The sequence below is a fragment of the Hyla sarda genome, chromosome 5 (genome assembly GCF_029499605.1).
Source record: "Hyla sarda isolate aHylSar1 chromosome 5, aHylSar1.hap1, whole genome shotgun sequence".
NCBI classification, from domain to species: Eukaryota; Metazoa; Chordata; class Amphibia; order Anura; family Hylidae; genus Hyla; species Hyla sarda.
The window spans coordinates 360439290-360451816 of NC_079193.1; the positions used below are offsets into that span (position 1 = coordinate 360439290).

The following is a 12527-nucleotide window of genomic DNA, read 5'->3' on the forward strand; positions in this document are numbered from 1 at the left end:
GCATTAAAAACAAAAACAAACCATGACTACATATTATCACCATATTGATACCAAATAAAAACAGTCTATACACAGTTCAACGTTTTCCCCATACTCTCCCTCCATGCCATGTCGGTAATGGATACATACAGCCCTGAGCTAACTCACACCCTCTGTCCCTGCCTTTCAGGGTAACCACCTCTTTTATAGGGAGGCCCCAACTACAGTTCAGGTCCCTATGCCACTGAAGTTACAGGTGTAGTAAAGTCAAAGAAACAAACAAACAAAAAAGGTCAGGACACAATGGGTTCAACAGATTGACATGTAAAGAACAGATAGACAAGAGATGTCAGACAGGCCAGGTCAAAATCAAGAAAGCAGCGAGGTACAACATTTAGGCAGAAGGAGTAGTCAAAAGCAGGCAAGGGCAGACCAAATGGACTACATGGCACAGTACAGCAGGCAGTAGAAAAGTCAAAAAGCAAGCCGGAGAGGTCAAAACTCAGGCAAGGCAAACAGGAATAAAACAAGTTGGATGAGGAAAACCAAGGTCAGGGTCAAAGATTGGCCACCAGAGCAAAGGGGATGGTTTACTCACAGAGGTTTTCAACCCATTTCTTTCTATCTTCAGGGTTATTAGAGGTATCAAGTCTTCCTCCTTAAAGGGGTACTCTGCTGCTCAGCGTTTGGGACAAGCTGTTCCGAACGCTGGAGCTCATGACGTCATAGCCCCACCCCCTCGTGATGTCACACACCGCCCCCTTAATGCAAGTCTATGGGAGGGGGCGTGCCAGCCATCACGCCCCCTCCCATAGACTTGCATTGAGGGGGCAGGGCGTGATGTCATGAGGGGGCGGGGCTATGATGTCACAAGCTCCCTGCTCCAGCGTTTAGAACAGTTTGTCCCAAACACTGAGCAGTAGAGTACCCCTTTAATATAAAACCAACCATTAGTGTCTCCAAAATCACCCTCCTTGGAATTACATAAGTCAGCCTGGTCTTGATAACCTCCCTCCTTCCCAGACACCAGATCAAGGGTCACAGCAGGAACAATAAGGCTGGTTCACACAGCGGAATTTCATACCTCCCAACTTTTGCTGAGAGCAAAGAGGGACAAGTCACACCCACTAACCACACCCTCAGCCACACCCTAGCCACGCCCCATTATTCCAGAACATGCAGAATGGGAATACTTCTTTGACAGCAATAACATTGTCAGTCTATCATCTAAGTTTAGGAGGACATCCTATACAGGTGACAGACTGACAACAACCCCCATCATTACTACTACAGACCATAGAAGAGATTACATAGTTATATCAGGTGACTTCTTCTCTGATTGGAATCGATCACTTTCCTTTTTCTTCTCCATCCGGCCTAGACCGTCATGATGATTTCTTCCAGCTACGACTCCTCTCAGCAGAACCTGTCAGAAATAAAACATTTTAGGCATTCTTCTAAGATCTATCATGCCCCAAACCGTAATAATAGGTGACCTGAGTAGGTAGGGTCCCTCCGGAGAGAGTTGCCCCTATAGGTAAATTCATCAGATAGCCATCCACTGTATGAAAACCCATATAAAACTTATGTAGATAGTAGGTAGCTGCACTATTGGCTTGGTAGTTAGTCCCCATATTAGCTGGGAAGAACATATTAGATAGTCCCCCAGGTAGGTAGGCGGCAGTTCCCCCACATAAGGTAGGCGGCAGTTCCCCCACATAAGGTAGGCGGCAGTTCCCCCACATAAGGTAGGCGGCAGTTCCCCTACATAAGGTAGCCGGCAGTTCTCCCACATAAGGTAGGCGGCAGTTCCCCCACATAAGGTAGGCGGCAGTTCCCCCACATAAGGTAGCCGGCAGTTCCCCTACATAAGGTAGCCGGCAGTTCTCCCACATAAGGTAGGTGGCAGTTCCCCCACATAAGGTAGGCGGCAGTTCCCCCACATAAGGTAGCCGGCAGTTCCCCCACATAAGGTAGCCGGCAGTTCCCCTACATAAGGTAGCCGGAAGTTCCCCCACATTTGGTAGGTGGCAGTTCCCCACATTAGACTTGGTTCACATCACGTTTTTGCCATACTGTTTTCAATCCGTTTTTCTAAAGAAAACCGTATGACAAAAAAAACGATGGAACAGTGTGGGAAAAAGTAAACCGTATGCGTTTTTAAACAGTATACTGTTTTTAAAAGTGCATACAGTTCCGTCAGTTTTTATAGAAAAAAAAAAACATACGTTTTAGAAAATTTTGTTCATTTTTAATGGGAGGGGTTTTGGGTGGGGACTTTAGGATGCAAATGCGCATGTGCAAAGTAAAAACCGTATACGGTTTCCTGTATGGAACCGTATACATGTGTGTTTCCCATTCACTTCCATGCTTGTTAAAAAAAAAAAACGTATGCGGTTGCAGTACGGTTTTTAAACTGGAGTCAGGTTTTTGTCTCCGGTTTAAAAACCGTACTGCAACCGCATACTTTTTTTTTTTTTACATGGACGTCAATGGGAAACGCACATGTATACGGTTCCATACGTTGGCTATCCGGGCATGCTGGGAGTTGTAGTTTTGCAACATCTGGAGGTCCGCAGGTTGGAGACCACTGATATAGATGATGATGATCACAGATATTCTTCCCTGTTATTTTCTTCACCCTTTCCTTGTTCTTTATGAAAAGCATTGGGTGCAGCACATAGGGCACTTTCCTTTCAGGGCATTCTGGGAGTTGTAGTTTTGCAACAGCTGGAGGCACACTGGTTGAGAAACACTCTCTTAGACAAATGTCTGCAAAAATTCATTACATATACTGAGCAGCAGCTTTGTCTTCCAGCTGTAAAAGGCCGATTTACCTACATCGCAATTCACACATCTCACCACTAGAGGGCGCCAGAGCACTTCATGGTCTGTTCTAATAAATTCTCGTCGTTTTTCCCCCTCGCCGCTGTATTATTCAGATACTGAGCCTTAGTTTTTCGGCTACAGTAAATGATGTGCGCGTAAAATAAAAAAAATTAAAATAAATAAATAAATAAAATGAAATAAAATTTTTTTTAAATAAAAACAGCGACTTAAATTTTCATTTGCAGATGATTTGCGCATAGTCACAGGAATTCAATTAAGGCAGATGCTAAGATGTCGCATTAAATATGCAAAAGGTAATATCCCGCTAAGACAATTAAATTTTACTACTCCAAAATAAGCTGATGCGCCGTGAAGTGCCATAGACGGGTAACATCTGTAGATGTTTAATCAAGTGCCAAGGCAGGGGCATTGTCACAGCTCGGCTGCCAGCGACAGCGGGTTAAATGGGCGGAATTTACGGCTGGCAAAAAAAAATTTGGATGGAAAGAAATATACTTGGTCCTGCAACTGGGAAGCGATTGCCCCTGCAGCTTTACTTATATAGGCATCGGTGTGAATAAGGACTCCTGGACCAAGTGTTTCCCAACCAGGGTGCCTCCAGCTGTTGCAAAACTACAATTCCCACTATGCCCGGACAGCCGTTGGCGACTTGGCTTAAGGGGTTATTCAGGAAAAAACTTTTTTTTTATATAATCAACTGGCTCCAGAAAGTTAAACAGATTTGTAAATGACTTCTATTAAAAAAATCTTAATCCTTTCAGTACTTATGAGCTTCTGAAGTTAAGGTTGTTCTTTTCTGTCTAAGTGCTCTCTGATGACATGTCTCGGGAAACGCCCAGTTTAGAAGCAAATCTCCATAGCAAACCTCTTCTAAACTGGGCGGTTCCCGAGACACGTGTCATCAGAGAGCACTTAGACAGAAAAGAACAACCTTAACCCCTTAAGGACTCAGGGTTTTTCCGTTTTTGCACTTTCTTTTTTCCTCCTTACCTTTTAAAAATCATAACCCTTTCAAATTTCCACCTAAAAATCCATATTATGGCTTATTTTTTGCGTTGCCAATTCTACTTTGCAGTGACATTAGTCATTTTACCCAAAAATGCACGGCAAAACGAAAAAAAAAATCATTGTGCGACAAAATCGAAGAAAAAACGCCATTTTGTTAATTTTTGGGGCTTCCGTTTCTACGCAGTGCATATTTCGGTAAAAATGACACCTTATCTTTATTCTGTAGGTCCATACGGTTAAAATGATCCCCTACTTATATAGGTTTGATTTTGTCGCACTTCTGGAAAAAATCATAACTACATGCAGGAAAATTTATACGTTTAAAAATGTCATCTTCTGACCCCTATAACTTTTTTATTTTTCCAGGTACAGGGCGGTATGAGGACTCATTTTTTGCGCCGTGATCTGAAGTTTTTATCGGTATGATTTTTGTTTTGATCGGACTTTTTGATCACTTTTATTCATTTTTTAATGGTAGAAAAAGTGACCAAAATACGCTTTTTTGGACTTTGGAATTTTTTTGCGCGTACGCCATTGACCGTGCGGTTTAATTAATGATATATTTTTATAGTTCGGACATTTACGCACGCGGCGATACCACATATGTTTATTTATTTTTTTTACACTGTTTTATTTTTTTTATGGGAAAAGATTCAAACTTTTATTAGGGAAGGGGTTAAATGACCTTTATTAACACTTTTTTTTTTTACATTTTTTTTGCAGTGTTATAGGTCCCATAGTGACCTATAACACTGCACACACTGATCTCTTATACTGATCATTGTTATCCCATAGTGACCTATAACACTGCACACACTGATCTCTTATACTGATCATTGTTATCCCATAGTGACCTATAACACTGCACACACTGATCTCTTATACTGATCATTGTTATCCCATAGTGACCTATAACACTGCACACACTGATCTCTTATACTGATCATTGTTATCCCATAGAGACCTATAACACTGCACACACTGATCTCCTATGCTGATCACTGGCGTGTATTAACACGCCTGTGATGAGTGTTATCGGCGCTTGACTGCTCCTGCCTGGATCTCAGGCACGGAGCAGTCATTCGCCGATCGGACACCGAGGAGGCAGGTAAGGGCCCTCCCGGTGTCCTGTCAGCTGTTCGGGACGCCACGATTTCACCGACTGCCACAGCCCGACTGAGCAGCCGGGTCACTTTCACTTTCGAAGCGGCGGTCAGCTTTGACCGCCGCTTCTAAAGGGTTAATACCGCACATCGCCGCGATCGGCGATGTGTGGTATTAGCCGCGGGTCCCGGCCGTTGATTAGCGCCGGGACCAACGCGATATGATGCGGGATCGCGGCGCGATCCCGCTTCAAATTGCGGGAGCCGGCGCAGGACGTAAATATACGTCCTGCGTCGTTAAGGGGTTAAAGGGGTACTCCGGTGAAAACCTTTTTTCTTTTAAATCAACTGGTGCCAGAAAGTTAAACAGATTTGTAAATTACTTCTAATAAAAAATCTTAATCCTTCCAGTACTTATTAGCTGCTGAATACTACAGAGGAAATTCTTTTCTTTTTTGAATTCTCTCTGATGACATCACGAGCACAGTTCTCTTTGCTGACATCATTATAATAATAATATCTCTTTATTTATTGTTGTCCTTAGTGGGATTTGAACCTAAGGCCCCAGCGCTGCAGCGCTGGGGCCTTAGGTTCACATCACCACTAAGGCCACCATCTGCCCTTACAGAGCATATCTATCCTATTATGACATGATGTCAGCAAGAGCACTGTGCTCGTGATGTCATCAGAGAGATTCAAAAAGAAAGAATTTCCTCTGCTAGTATTCAGCAGCTAATAAGTACTGGAAGGATTAAGATTTTTTATTAGAAGTAATTTACAAATCTGTTTAACTTTCTGGAGCCAGTTTTTATATATAAAAAAATGTTTTTCCTGGAATACCCCTTTAACCCCTTGATCATGCAGCAAATTTTCATTTTGTGTTTTTGGTTTTTTCCTCCTCGCCTTTTAATAGCCATAAAGCAAAATTTTCACTTTTTTTTGTTGTTGTAGAAAAAACGCCCCCCCCCCCCCCCCCAAAAAAAAGCCAAAAAATATCTGTTTTACTGGTGAAAAAAACTTTACTGCCAGATGTTAGCTAGAAGTCAATAGGATATATAAAACACCATGCCCACTTGGCGTCTTTTTTTTTTTCCTTTTGGCGTTTTTTCACTCTTTTTTTTGTGTTTTTCAGCGGTTTTGGGCTCAGGCAAAGTTTTTGAAAAGTTTATTTATTTATTTTTATTAACAAAATCTTGGCGTATCTAGCCCATAGGAATTGCCATAAAAATTGACATGTGGGTTTAGCATTGGCGTCTGTCCTGGCCACTCTCCCCCCATTTCTTCAATAGAAATCCGTCAGTCACATGATGAAAGAATCACATGACTTGTCATGATAAAAACACAGGGTCGATAGGGCGTTTTTTTTTTGTGTGTGTTTTTTCTGTCAATAGCACCTAAAAATATATTTAAGTGAGAAAAATGGTGACAGGTTTAATACTTATGTCACCCACTGTATATGTCCTGATCCCATATAGACAGCAGCAGTATACAGATAGAGCTGGAGGGGAGGTGTATAACTACTATATATCCTGATCCCATAGAGATAGCAGCAGCAGTATACAGATATATATAACTGGAGGGGAGGTGTATAACTGCTATAAATCCTGATCCATAGAGACAGCAGCAGTATACAGATAGAGCTGGAGGGGAGGTCTATAACTACTATATATCCTGATCCCATAGAGATAGCAGCAGCAGTATACAGATATAACTGGAGGGGAGGTGTATAACTACTATAAATCCTGATCCCATAGAGATAGCAGCAGTATACAGATAGAGCTGGAGGGGAAGTGTATAACTACTATATATCCTGAATTCATTGACACAGCAGCAGCAGTATACAGATAGAGTTGGAGGGGAGGTATATAACTACTATATGTCCTGATCCCATAGAGATAGCAGAAGCAGCGGTATAAAAATAGAGCCGGAGGGCTTAAAAAAAACCCAGAGTACTTCTTTAACTACACCAATAGCGTCTTGCCTCTATTCGGAGCAGCACTATGGACGTCTGACGGGGCTTCCAGCAGGGGATCTCACTTTTTTCCCAGCTTTGGCTGGAAGGTAATTTACAACAAATGTATTGAAGCCGTATGAGGCGCATTCACCATCAATTATGTTGTCTTTAGTCTTCACCAGGTCAACAGGAGGCTCGGGAGTCCCAATTACACCGCCCGGCTTCGTGGGCACTTACCCCATCCCGCCCGGTCCGACCAGCGGCCAATGAGAAGGCGGGAGGAAGAAATCCTGTTAGATATACATTTGCAAATGATAAAGGGATAATGGAAGAATGATATATTCCGCATTAAGACGACTCAGGCGCGGTAATAAAGACTGACAGTCGGAGGCAGAGAATACAGGCGCACACCGCTCTATCCATTAAGAACAATTCATTGATGTGACAATAGCAATAAAAGACTCGCGGCGTGACAGAACGGAATTGGTCCTCGCTGTGAGAAAAATGAGGCTGCTCCATTACAGTTCAACGACAGTCAGGTCTCCGATCAGTGCGGCTGAGCGAATGTCGTAGACTTGGCATCATACATATATCTATCTATCTATATCTATCTATCTATCTATATCTATCTATCGATCTACAACCAAAGCATAAATTGGCCAGCACTATTGATCCAAACTATTGTAAAGACCTGGCTTACAGGTGCAGGCTGCTGGGCTAAATATACAGCAACAGGAGAATACAGCAGCACACTGCTAGCACAAAGATATAGATGAAACATGAGTATATAGATAAAACATGAGTATATAGATAGAACATGAAAAGCTATACAGCTGTAATGCAATAAATGAAAATATGAAACTATGAAAATATGAGGTACTTAGCTTGCAAATTTGGCGCCAAATAGCGTGGACCGTCCCACCACGGTAAGGTGACCTCATTCTGGGACGGACCCTATACTCTGAATATGCCTCTGTGTGAACAGTACAGCAGGTCACCTTACCGTGGTGGGACGGTCCATACTATTTGGCGCCAAATTTGCAAGCTAAGTACCTCATATTTTCATAGTTTCATATCTTCATTTATTGCATTACAGCTGTATAGCTTTTCATGTTCTATCTATATACTCATGTTTTATCTATATACTCATGTTTTATCTATATACTCATGTTTTATCTATATACTCATGTTTCATCTATATCTTTGTGCTAGCAGTGTGCTGCTGTATTCTCCTGTTGCTGCTATCTATCGATCTATCTATCTCTATATCTATCTCTATATCTATCTATCTCTATATCTATCTATCTCTATATCTATCTATCTATATCTATCTATAGCTATCTATCTCTATCTATCTCTATCTATCTATATCTATCTATCTATCTATCTCTATCTATCTATATCTATCTATCTATCTATCTATATCTATCTATTTCTATCTATCTATCTATCTATCTCTATATCTATCTCTATACCTATCTATCTCTATATCTATCTATCTATCTATCTATCTATCTATCTATCTATCTATCTATATCTATGTATCTATCTATATATATATATCCTATTCGTATCATGATAGTATTCTATAGGGACTATATTGGTGTGGAGTATTGGTCTCCAAACTGCAGACCTCCAGCTGTTGCAAAACTACAACTCCCAGAATGCCCGGACAGCCGTTGGCTGTCCGGGCATGCTGGGGGTTGTAGTTTTGCAACAGCTGGAGGTCACAATTTTGGAGACCACTAATGGACCCCACAGGCATTTGGCTACACAAATACATTTTACGGTAATCTCAGTTTACTAAAAATAATCTACAACTTCTTTGAATCTTTTGTCCTTTAATTCTTCACCATTTTCAAGATTTTAGTTTTTGGTCCTTAAAGGGGTACTCCGCTGGAAAATATATATTTTTTCAAAATCAAATGGTGCCAGAAAATTAAACAGATTTGTAAATTGGTTCTATTAAAACATCTTAATCCTTTTAGTACTTATCAGCTGCTGTATGCTCCACAGGAAGTTATTTTCTTTTTGAATTTCCTTTCTGCCTGACCACAGTGCTCTCTGCTGACACCTCTGTCCATTTTAGGAACTGTCCGGAGCAGGAGAGGTTTTCTATGGGGATTTGCTCCTGCTCTGAACAGTTCCTAAAATGGACAGAGGTATCGGCAGAGAGCACTGTGGTCAGACAGAAAGGAAATTCAAAAAGAAAAGGACTTCCTCTGTAGTATACAGCTGCTAAAAAGTACTGGAAGGGTAAAGTTTTTTAAACCCTTAAGGACCCAGACCATTTTCACCTTAAGGACCTGGGCATTTTTTTTTTTGCACATCTGACCACTGTCACTTTAAGCATTAATAACTCTGGGATGCTTTTACTTTTCATTCTGATTTTGAGAATATTTTTTCGTGACATATTCTACTTTATGTTAGTGGTAAATTTTTGTCGATACTTGCATCATTTCTTGGTTAAAAATTCCAAAATTTGATGAAAAATTGGAAAATGTAGCATTTTTTTTTACTTTGAAGCTCTCTGCTTATAAGGAAAATATACATAACAAATAAATTATATATTGATTCCCATATACAATATGTCTACTTTATATTTGCATCATAAAGTTGACATGTTTTGACTTTTGGAAGACATCAGAGGGCTTCAAAGTTCAGCAGCAATTTCCAAATTTTTCACGAAATTTTCTAAATCGGAAATTTTCAGGGACCAGTTCAGTTTTGAAGTGGATTTGAAGGGCCTTCTTATTAGAAATACATAATAAATGACCCCATTATAAAAACTGCACCCCTCAAAGTATTCAAAATGACATTCAAAAATATTTTATTAACCCTTTAGGTTTTCACTAAAGTGCAGTTTTTTTCCCAAATTGACCATTTTTACAAAGGGTAATGAGAGAAAATGCCCCCCAAAATTTGTAACCCCATCTCTTCTGATTATGGAAATACCCCATCTTAGGACATAAAATGCTCTGTGGGTGCACTACAATGCTCAGAAGAGAAGGAGTCACATTTGGCTTTTGGAAAACAAATTTTGCCGAAATGGTTTTTGGGGGGCATGTCGCATTTAGGAAGCCACCATGGTGCCAGAACAGCAAAAAATAAATAAATAAATAAAACACACATGGCATACTATTTTGGAAACGATACCCCTCAAGGAACATAACAAGTACAGTGAGCCTTAACACCCCACAGGTGTTTGACGACTTTTTGTTAAAGTCGGATGTGTAAATGAAAAAAATTGTTTTTTCACTAAAATGCTGGTTTTTCCCCAAATTTTACATTTTTACAAGGGGTAATTGGAGAAAATGCCCCCCAGAATTTGTAACCCCATGGAAATACCCCATGTGTGGACGTCAAGTGCTCTGCTGGCGCACTACAATGCTCAGAAGAGAAGGAGCACCATTGGGCTTTTGGAGAGACAATTTGGTTGAAATAGAATGCCCAAAGTCCCAAGTCCAAAGATCTGTCAAACACCAGTGGGGTGTAAATGCTCACTGTACCCCTTATTAAATTCTGTGAGTGGTGTAGTTTCCAAAATGGGGTCACATGTGGGGGGGGGGGTCCATTGTTCTGGCACTATGGGGGCTTTGTAAACACACGTGGCCTTTGATTACGGACAAAATTTCTCTCCAAAAGCCCAATGGCGCTCCTTCTCTTCTGAACATTGTAGTGCACCCTCAGAACACTTTACATCCACATATGGGGTATGTTCTTACTCAGAAGAAATGGGGTTACAAATTTTGGGGGACTTTTTTCCTATTTTCCCTTGTGAAAATGAAAAATTTGGGGTAACGCCAGCATTTTAGTTAAAAGAATTTTTTTTTACATTTTCCCATCCAACTTTAACAAAAATTCATCAAACACCTGTGGGGTTTTAAGGCTCACTATAGCTCTTGTTACGTTCCTTGAGGGGTGTAGTTTCCAAAATGGGGTCACACATGGTTATTTATTTTTTTGCGTTTATGTCAGAACTGCTGTAAAATCAGCCACCCCTGTGCAAATCACCAATTTAGGCCTCAAATGTACATGGTGCGCTCTCAATCCTGAGCCTTGTTGTGCGCCCGCAGAGCATTTTACGCCCACATACGGGGTATTTCCGTACTCAGGAGAAATTGCGTTACATTTTTTTTCCCTTTTACCTCTTGTGAAAATAAAAAGTATAGGGCAACACCAGCATGTTAGTTTTTTACACTAACAGGCTCATGTAGACCCCAACTTTTCCATTTCTTAAGGGGTAAAAGGAGAAGTCTTTTACCCTTTATTATGTGTTGGTGTAGTGTAGTGTTTTTAGAGTACAGTCCCCCAGGTGGGGGTTTACGATGAGTTTCCCGCTAGGATTTTGCGCTGCGGCGGACAATTTGCTGCAGCTCAAACTTCAAGCAGGAAACTTACTGTAAACCCGCCCATGTGAATGTACCCTTTACATTCACATGGGGGGGTGCGGGGGGAAACCTCCAGCTGTTTCAAAACTACAACTCCCAGCATACACTGACAGACCGTGCATGCTGGGAGTTGTACTTTTGCAACAGCTGGAGTCCCACTGGTTGGAAAACCTTTAGTTAGGCTCTGTTACCTAACCCAGTATTTTCCAACCAGTGTGCCTCCAGCTGTTGCAAAACTACAACTCCCAGCATGTACTGATCGCCAAAGGGAATGCTGGGAGATGTAGTTATGCAACAGCTGGAGGTACGCAACTACAACTTCCAGCATGCCGAGATAGCTGTTTGCTGTCTGGGCATGCTGGGAGTTGTAGTTTTGCAACATCTGGAGGGCTACAGTTTAGAGACCACTGTATAGTGGTCTCCAAACTGTAGCCCTCCAGATGTTGCTAGGCAACAACTCACTGGCTTCCGTAGGATCGCCGAACCAGGGAGCCGCATCGCCGTCCTCTGCCACCAGCTGCCGCCGCCAATGGGTAACTGGACTTCGGCGCTGGTCCCCGTCAGTTTCCCCGTTCTGCCCAACCTACTGTGTGTGGGCAGAACGGAGAACTGAACTTTAACCCCCCCCCCCCGCCCCCGATCTGTTATTGGTCGGTTGCTTCTGACCGACCAATAGCAGGGATAAGAGGGGTGGCACCCCTGCTACCTCACTCCTATCCCTTCAGGGGAATCGGGGGTGTCTTGGACAACCCCGATCCCCCTTATTTTCCGGGTCACCGGAGACCCGTATGACCCGGAATCGCCGCAAATCGCTGGTGTGAATTCAGGACCCCCCTGGGCATTGGCACGAGATGCCTGCTCAATGATTTCAGCAGGCATCCTGGTCCGGTCCCTGCCCGGCTGCTAAACGGACCATACTAATGTGGTAGCTTGGGGGTGTAGGGTATATGGGGTGTAGCTGTGCAGTAACTAAAGGGTGTATGGTTAACCCTTTCTATTTGTGACGCCAGGGTGAGTGCTCCTCTGTAATACTTGTACTACCGCCACACTTCCCAAGAGCGATAGGGAGGTATGAAATAAGTGAATGTCCATAACTGGAGAGTTTGCTGAAACTTGTCGGAACTTTTACTGAAGATTTTATGCAAGAGATTGACAGTGGTTGGGACCTTAAACGTTTTAGAGTCCGTAGACTGATGTGCGCTGTTCCGCTGGATTTAGGGGATTTAGTTGAGGTCCAGTAGT

General features: G+C 42.1%; 1 long non-coding RNA gene across 4 annotated transcripts in view; it reads right to left on the reverse strand.

The window, feature by feature from the left end:
* Positions 1–12527, reverse strand: part of LOC130272767 (uncharacterized) — a 38802-nt gene that overhangs the window by 12267 nt on the left and 14008 nt on the right. For all 4 annotated transcript variants that reach the window (XR_008843731.1, XR_008843730.1, XR_008843728.1 and 1 more), the window contains exon 2: positions 1290–1405. This is a non-coding gene — a long non-coding RNA (uncharacterized LOC130272767). The remainder of the gene's footprint in view (positions 1–1289; positions 1406–12527) is intronic.